Source organism: Salvelinus sp. IW2-2015, unplaced genomic scaffold (genome assembly GCF_002910315.2).
Source record: "Salvelinus sp. IW2-2015 unplaced genomic scaffold, ASM291031v2 Un_scaffold3466, whole genome shotgun sequence".
Taxonomy (NCBI): domain Eukaryota; kingdom Metazoa; phylum Chordata; class Actinopteri; order Salmoniformes; family Salmonidae; genus Salvelinus; species Salvelinus sp. IW2-2015.
The window spans coordinates 58,579-67,875 of NW_019944746.1; positions in this window are offsets into that span (position 1 = coordinate 58,579).

Below are 9,297 nucleotides of genomic sequence, written 5' to 3' on the forward strand. Positions count from 1 at the left end.
CTCTCTCTCTTTCTCTCTCCCACCCCAGGTTTATGACAGTCATAAATATCTAAAACTCTTTACCCAACTCTGACAAAATGAAGGTTGAGAATCCCTTTRTTACCACAGAGAAATAGTTTGCAGTACGGTAACGTCAAAAGGTTGAATAATGTAACAATATTTCTCTATTCCAACCAGTTGGAGTGGTCSGTGGRCACTTAAGGAACAGTCATGTCAAGTTTGTTTCATTTGTTGATCTCATGAAGGACAGGAAATACACATTACTGTGTATTTGGTTGTTACACTTCTCAATTGTGAGAAGATGTAATGTGATGTTAGCCTTCTATTTTCATATGAAGTCTGAACCAAGTCAGTGCACACGCCCCCGTGAGCACAGACATTACACGGCATCATGGAACGCCCCCTTTTCTACTTCAGCATAAAACCCACTTCCAACAAAATTTACATTAGACCAAAACATGCCGGGTGATGCTGGTGTGTGAAGTGGTTCAAACTACAATTACAACCACAGGACAAGACCAGAAAACCTGGAAGCTGTCGCTACATGTTGAAATGGTTGGTAACTCTACCAAAGGACAAGACCAGAGAACGTGGAGATCATTCCCAAGTTGAAAATGCAAAGAAATCTACAAAAGAAAGAAGAATTAATCAGGTTGCAGCTGTTTAAGTACTTTAGTCTGGTAAACGCAACCGATCTAAGAACATTTATGAATAGTACTCTGACGTATCCATTATAAAAGTACGGAAGACTTTGATCTCTGGTGGACGCAACCAGAGACTTTCTGTCAACAATCTATCCAGCAGACAGAATGGCGATCACAGAGAGGGACAACAAAAGCATACACTCGTAAATATGTAAATTGCAATTTMTTTTCGAAYGAGCGGTTGTTCATGTTAAAAGTATAAGCRTTTCCATGAGTGTAGTGTATGTACGGTGGTCCCCTCTGAGTTTCCCGCTCTTGAGCTGGCCCCACCGCTTTCCTTTGTCTACCAAGCTGTCATATCGGCTTAGCCCACTAGGGACTTTTCAGTGTATCATGTCATTAACCAATGTATAACTATTTTGTGTGTGTTTATGCAATTCTGTGATTGATTAGTTAGTTAGTAAATAAATAATTAAGCCAATTTGTGAATTGCTGATTCATGATTTATGATGCAAGGGTTCGTGCAGATATCCAAGGGTTTGCAACATTCAGGAATGAGATTGATGAGGTAATAATACATTAGKAGAAGACTATAATCGATAAGATATGAAAATATCTGAAGAGTTAATTAGGGGAATAGAGACTCTATAAACATTTTCCCGTGGTGCCCCGACTTCATAGTTAATTAAAGTTACATGATTAGTTTAATCGCGTAAGGAATATTTACACATAGAGAATTGATTTGATAGTATAACAGTCTTCAAATTTAATGATAGTCAACACTACATCAAATCAACAAGGCTATATATGCTAAGTTTAATACACTGAAAACAAACTTAAAGATACCACAAACAATTTAGTCCAATCAATGTTGCAAAATATCAAATCAAGTCAAATTGTATTTGTTACATGAGCCAAATACAACAGGTGTAGTAGACCTTACAGTGAAATGCTGAATACAACAGACGTAGTAGACCTTACAGTGAAATGCTTACTTACAAGCCCTTAACCAACATTCGTTTAAGAAGTTAAGAGAAAAAAATATGTGTTAAGTAAAAAGTAGATAAATAGAAAATAAAAGTTACAAATCATTAAACAGCAGCAGTAAAATAAAAAGCGAGGCTATATACAGGGGGTATCGGTACAGAGTCAATGTGCGGGGGCACCGGTTAGTCGAGGTAATTGAGGTAATATGTACATGTAGGTAGAATTACAGTGACTATGCACAGATTATAAACAGAGAGTAGCAGCATTGTAAAAGAGGGGTCTGGGTATCCCTTTCATTCGCTGTTCTTATGACTTGGGGGTAGAAGCTGTTAAGAAGCCTTTTGGACCTCGACTTGGCGCTCTGGTACCGTGCGGTAGCAGAGAGAACAGTCTATGACTAGGATGGCTGGTGTCTTTGACAGTTTCTAGGGCCTTCCTTTGACACCGCCTGATATGGAGGTCCTGGATGGCAGGAAGCTTGGCCCCAGTGATGTACTGGGCCGTACGCACAACCCTCTGTAGTGCCTTGCGGTCGGTGGCCGAACAGTTGCCATACCAGGCAGTGATGCAAAGTCAGGATGCTCTCGATGGTGCAGCTGTAGAATCTTTTGAGGATCTGAGGACCCATGCMATATCTAGGTTTTGTCGTGCCCTCTTCACAACTGTCTTGGTGTGTTTGGACCATGATAGTTTGTTGGTAATGTGGACTCCAAGGAACTTGAAGCTCTCAACCTGTTCCACTACAGCACCTTCGATGAGAATGGGGGTGTGCGGCCTTCCGAGTGGCGCAGTGTTCTAAGGCACTGCATCGCAGTGCTASCTGTGCCACTAGAGATTCTGGGTTTGTGTCCAGACTCTGTCGCAGACAGGCACGACCGGGAGACCCATGGGGAGGCATACAATTGGCTCAGCGTCTTCTGGTTTAGGGGAGGGTTTGGCTGGCAAGGATGTCCTTGTCCCATCACGCACTAGAGACTCCTGTGGCGGGCCGGGCGCAGTGCACGCTGACACGGTCGCCAGGTGTACGGTGTTTCCTCCGACACATTGGTGCACCGTGCTTCCAGGTGAAGTGGGCATTAAGAAGCAGTGCGGCTTGGTTGGGTTATGTCTTGACCTTCGCCTCTCCTGAGCCCGTACGGGAGTTGCAGCGATGAGACAAAACTGTAACTACCAATTGGATACCACGAAATTGGGGAGAAAAAGAGCTAAAAAAAACATATTATAATAATAAAGAGAATGGGGGTGTGCTCGGTCCTCCTTTTCCTGTAGTACACAATCTCCTTTGTCTTGATCACGTTGAGGGAGAGGTTGTTGTCCTGGCACCACACATCCAGGTCTGTGACCTCCTCCCTATAGGCTGTCTCATCGTTGTTGGGGATCAGGCCTACCACTGTTTCGTCATCGGCAAACATGATGATGGTGTTGGAGTCGTGCCTGGCCATGCCGTCATGAGTGAACAGGGAGTACAGGACGGGGTGGCTGTCCATGGACCTGATTTCTCTGTGTGTGTGCGTGCGTGCGTGTGCGCAAGTAAAAACATTTTTTTTACTCACTACATTTAGACTWGTTGAATTCCAATGCCATCCTCCTCTTTTTCATGTTGGCAAAACAGTTTATGGCTCTGTCATACAGTACACCTTTAGTTTCAGTTGTCAAAGGCTACCTAGCTAAAATGCTTGCTAACCTAACTTCCTCGCATGGGCAACAATGAACCAAAGTTAGCTAGCTAGGTTAGCTAGCTAGTTAACGTGAGCCTACTAASCTACATCTAGGCTACATATTAATCTTTAATCATCACAGGCCAATGGCATAACATATTAATTCATGTTTAGATCAGAATCACCTTCAAAATCATTGGCCTGTACAGAGAATTAAGTCAAAACTATAAGTYCAAATCCCCCTCTCCATCCATGGCTTAGGAAAGGGCTGATTTAGCAAGCTAGCTACTGCAGGACGAAGCAGACGAGAAACAGACACCTTTTTCTGAAAATTATGTTTTGCTTAGGAAGTGATTTGATTGGTCTGAAGTGGCCTCCCTTGCTGCATTTTGCTGCACTAGGACAACCCACAACTCAGCTCAGCTCAATGCTGATTGGCTAATTATTTTAATATTGTTTTTATCAAGGGAGGCCAAATTCTTGCTGGAATCAATCAAATGCTATGGAGGCAACATCTCATACTCTTTTGTTCCAGTCAGCATCAGATACATAGTCTAGACATAATGAGACAGAGGGGTGCTATTTCCCTCGGTCTGATGATTTCTCCGGTGAGGTTCAGCCACTTGCGAGTTGACGAAAAATTATGAAATCACAGAGAGAGACCAAAGAGAAATTATTGTATTAWTGGTCAAATATTCTCTTGGCATCCATGAACACCCTAATGACCTCCAGATCCAGCAATCATACCAAGGGCTTGACTAACAGCACTACTACTAACGCCAATCAGATAATGATCATTATTATTAATAGTAATGAAGGATTTTACGGCCCTTTATGTAGTCTCTATGCTGACTCTGAGAAAGAAAGGGGGACAGATGTCAAATAATTTATTAGGATGTGTAATTATGTTTTGCTGGTTACTTTATTTAAGTGTTATACTATCTCTCTTCTGTCCCCCAGGACCAGGGTAAAATGTGTTGTTTTTTTCCCAACTTGCTGAAGTCCTAATTCTGCTGACAGTCGTCTGGGATCATACATGAAGAAAACCTGTCATCTGAAGGTATTTTGTTTGATAAGTTTATAATTGTTGTCTGTCTGTAAACCTTTTGTTTACGATATCCTCTTAGTGAAACTTAATTTTTTTTTTTTAAAGTTAAATAATCTCCGTATTTAGTCCCCATCAAATGACTGTCTCTACCCACTGTMTATTAACTTTTCAAATCAAACAACATCTATAAACTTTTCACATCTCAGCTCAGTTACTATTTCATTTCTGTTTGTTTTTGATTTCTTACAGTCCTCAAATGTGTGCCATGCACCTTACCCAATGTTACATCAACATCAGACTGGGTGATCACCAYGGAAGACCAAAACAGCAAGGCAACCATGCCAACAGCACAGCAGTTTCCATATGTATCTGTAAGTTTTAGGTGGCTCACAATAGTTCATAAGAACAGTTATTAAAATGTATTGTTGACATCCGACCATGTCACTACAAGATAAATATACTTGTAGGTTCATATTGGTCACCTAACTACGGTGACCTACTGTATACGGTANAATGTATTGTTGACATCCGACCATGTCACTACAAGATAAATATACTTGTAGGTTCATATTGGTCACCTAACTACGGTGACCTACTGTATACGGTATATAAACTGTGTCTGTTTCAGCATGACAATGGCCCCGTCCACAAAGCGAGGTCCATACAGAAATGGTTTGTCGAGATTGGTGTGGAAGACTGGCCTGCTGTAACGATTCTCGTTGGTGGAAGGAGAGGAGGACCAAAATGCAGCGTGGTAAGTGTTCGTCATATTTAAATAAATCAAACTGAACACTACACAAAAATAACAACGATGAGAAAACGAAAACAGTTCTGTAAGGTGACATACACTAAACAGAAAACAAACACCCACAACCCATAGTGGGAAAACAGGCTACCTAAGTATGATTTTCAATCAGAGACAATGATCGACACCTGCCTCTGATTGAGAACCATACTAGGCCAAACACATAGAAATAACACAACGTAGAAAATGGAACATAGACTACCCACTCCAACTCACGCCCTGACCAAACTAACACAAAGACATAAAAAAGAAACTAAGGTCAGAACGTGACACCTGCACAGAGCCCTGACCTCAACTCCATCGAACACCTTTGGGATGAATTGGAACGCTGACTGCGAGCCAGGCCTAATCACCTAACATAACAAGTCCCCGCAGCAATGTTCCAACATATAGTGGAAAGCCTTTCCAGAAGAGTGGAGGCTGTTATAGCAGCAAAGGGGTGACCAACTCCATATTAATGCCCATGATTTTAGAATGAGATGTTGGACGAGCAGGGTGTCCACATACTTTTGATCATGCAATGGGGTGATTTGGTACGTCCTGCTAATACTCAGTTAAATGTTTTCCTTCAAAGCAATGAAATGTTAAAAGTAGCTTTTTGGGGAACTTAGCATCTCTCTCTTTCTGTCTCTCTCATTTTGAGGCATCAAGTTCTTGCAGACTAAATTTAGTGTGACAATTTGTTCTGTATCACATTTTTTCAGCGAATGTGTGAATCTAGTCTCAAGATCTCTTGTTCACTTGTGTGTGTGGTGTATCTTACTCCTCCTGTGTTGTATCGTATTTAATGCCTTGTCGTATACAACATTTTCATGCATTGGTCTGTGAAATGAAGAAGTGAGATCAAGAAATGTGTTCAAACACTTCCTTCCCCTCTCCCTGAATGTGACACAATCTGTTGCGTGTTTTGCTCTAACATTCTAGTCACACGATGTGGCAGGTTGATTTAGTTTTTATACCGAATTTGGAACTTCAATAGTGATCCACTGATTGTGGTGTTTGGACTTCTGATGTCAGAATAACTGTCTAATGGTAATTGTTATTGTGCACTTCCTTGCACATTTTTTTTTAAATACTATAAACGCTGGGCCTCGAGGGACCCTTCAAGCTAATGTGCAGTCATTTTGACTGCAATATTCATAGATGTAATTAATACACTTTATATGCAGTTAATTCGGAGAATTCAGAACCCTTTCTTTTCTCTATATTTGTTACGTTACAGCCTTATTCTAAAATGGATAAACAATGTTTTATCCTCATCATCTACACACAATAACCATAATGACAAGAGAAAACGCATTTTTGATAATTTTATTTAAAAAAACATAAATACCTTATTTACATAAATATTCAGACTCTTTGCTATGAGACTCGAAATTGAGCTCAGGTGCATCCTGTTTCCATTGATCATCCTTGAGATGTTTCTACACCTTGATTATAGTCCACCTGTGGTAAATTTATTTGATTGGACATGATTTGGAAAGGCACACACCTGTCTATATAAGGTCCACAGTTGACAAGTGCATGTCAGAGAAAAAACCATAAGCCATGAGGTCGAAATAATTGTCCGTAGAGCTCCGAGACGAATTATGTCGAGACACAGATCTGGGGAAGGGTACCAAAACAATTCTGCAGCATTCAAGGTCCCCAAGAACACAGTGGCCTCTATCATTCTTAAATAGAAGAAGTTTTGAACCACCAAGACTCTTCCTAGAGCTGGCCGCCCTGCCAAGTGAGCAATCGGTTGAGAAGGGCTTGGACAGGGAGGTGACCAAGAACCCAATAATCACTCTGACAGAGCTCCAGAGTTCCTCTGTAGAGATGGAGAAGCTTCCAGAAGGACAACCATCTCTGCAGCACTCCACCAATCAGGCCTTTAACGTAGAGTTTCCAGAAGGAAGTCACTTCTCAGTAAAGGCACATGACAGCCCGCTTGGAGTTTGCAAAAGGCACCTAAAGGCACTCTCAGGCCATGAGAAACAAGATTGAACTCTTCGTAACGTCTGGAGGACACTGGCACCATCCCTAGGTGAAGCTTGGTGGTGGCAGCATCATGCTGTGGGATGTTCTTCAGCAGCAGGGACTGGGAGACTAGTCAGGATCGAGGGAAAGATGAACGGAGCAAAGTTTCTGTTTTCCTTGTACAGCCAGAGCCCGGACTTCAAGCCAATCGAACATCTCTGGAGAGACCTGAAAAGAGCTGTGCAGCAACGCTCCCATCCAACTGACAGAGCTTGAGAGGATCTGCAGAGAAGAATGGGAGAAACTCCCCAAATCAGGTGTGCAAAGCTTGTAGCATCATACCCAAGAAGACTCGAGCTGTTATCGCTGCAAAGGTCCTTCAACAAAATACTGAGTGAAGGGTATGAATACCTATGTAAATGTGATATGTCAGTTTCTTATTTAAATACATTTGCTAAATTAAAAAAATTAAAACGTTTTTACTTTGTCATTGTTGTCACGAACAGGCTCGAAGTTTGTAACAAATAGGGGGACAACGTGGAGATAAGGAATAACAAAATATATGTATTAACTGAAGTAAACTAAATACAATTAACAATGGTGTGTATACTCAGTAATCAGTAGTGTAAGTGAGTGTTTGCGTGCATAAATGTGATAATGAGGGGTGTTGAAATGTGCCCAAACAAACAAACAAAAACAACAAACAAACAAACAAACAAACAAACAAACAAACAAACAAACAAACAAACAAAAATGCCACCAAAATCTATCAGTTGGTCTGCATGGAGAGAGTCTCCCTAATGAATGGGGAAGTGGTGTATTTTATCCTGGGACACACCCGGGCCCAGGTGTATCCCATGTCGCTGACGACCTCCCAGCTCCGCCCTCCGACATCCTAAAATGGAAAACAAGAGCAAAGAGAAAGAACACGGCAGCCAGTGGGAGGGTCGTCACATTGTGGATATTGTGTAGATTGATGAGTATTTTTTTTTTTTAAATACATTTTAGATTAAGGCTGTAAAGTAACAAAATGTGAAAAAAGTCAAGGGGTCTGTATACTTTCCGAATGCACTGTATAATTACATGTAAAAATGTATTACCTTTAAGTGTGGCATGAATACAACCAGTCTTGATGGATTCATCTGATTACCAAATAAATCACTTCAAATGTAGGTTACTTTGCATGTTCGTCCAAAATAATTCCATCATCTGACAGTGTGCTCTGCACACCGCCAACTATCCTTCAATTCGCAAGTGGCTGAAACTACTATCGCCCTCTGTCTTTATCTGGGATTGATGCGTCTTTCTGTCGGCGGCCGTCTCGGTCCAATAAATTATTAATAGTAAATATTTTATTTGGACGGAAAGGAGGTACCGTGGTCAGGGCCAAGCCCCCTAAGGCCCGCCCATAATGGCCTAGCGGCCCTGAGTAAGAGGCTACAGTTTTCTTCATTCTGTGATGCATTATATTTGTCTGTGTCACACCCTGATCTGTTTCACCTGTCTTTGTGCTTGTCTCCACCCTCTCAGGTGTTGCCTATCTTCCACATTATCCCATCTCTGCGACTCTCAGTCCATGAGACACAAAGATTCTCTTGTCTGGTGAAACCAACATTGAACTCTTTGGCCTGAACGCAAGCGCCACGTCTGGAGGAAACCAGGCACCGCTCATCACCTGGCCAATACCATCCCTACGGTGAAGTACATGAAATGTACATGAAACCCAACAACTAACAGTATACACCGCCGTAGTGAGTCCTTCTGTTATAGATTGAACATGTTTTTACCCTTTAAAATCTCAACATACAGTCATACTAACCATTTCCATCTACAACATGTTATTGTGTCTAGCCAACAGCTTCAACCCAAAAGGAATCAGTTGCAGCCAGTTGAAGTACACCAGAGAGTCACAAACCACTATTAGGGAACATTGGATTTGATCTGCTGGTCCTCTCTGTTTCACTTCTTATTTCTCTACTCTCCTCCTCTCAAATACCTGTTTTTCCTACCTCTCTCTCCTCACTTCTTCATGTATGGAGTGAAAGAGCCTACTAATTGTGAAGAAGGTAATGTCTTCACGTCAATGTTGGACAGCAGTGTGTGAGAGCTGACCACTGCATGACACAACCAATGAGTTTGTTATTTTCTCAGGCTCCAACATCTTTCTTCACACTCAAAAGTAGCATCAATTAA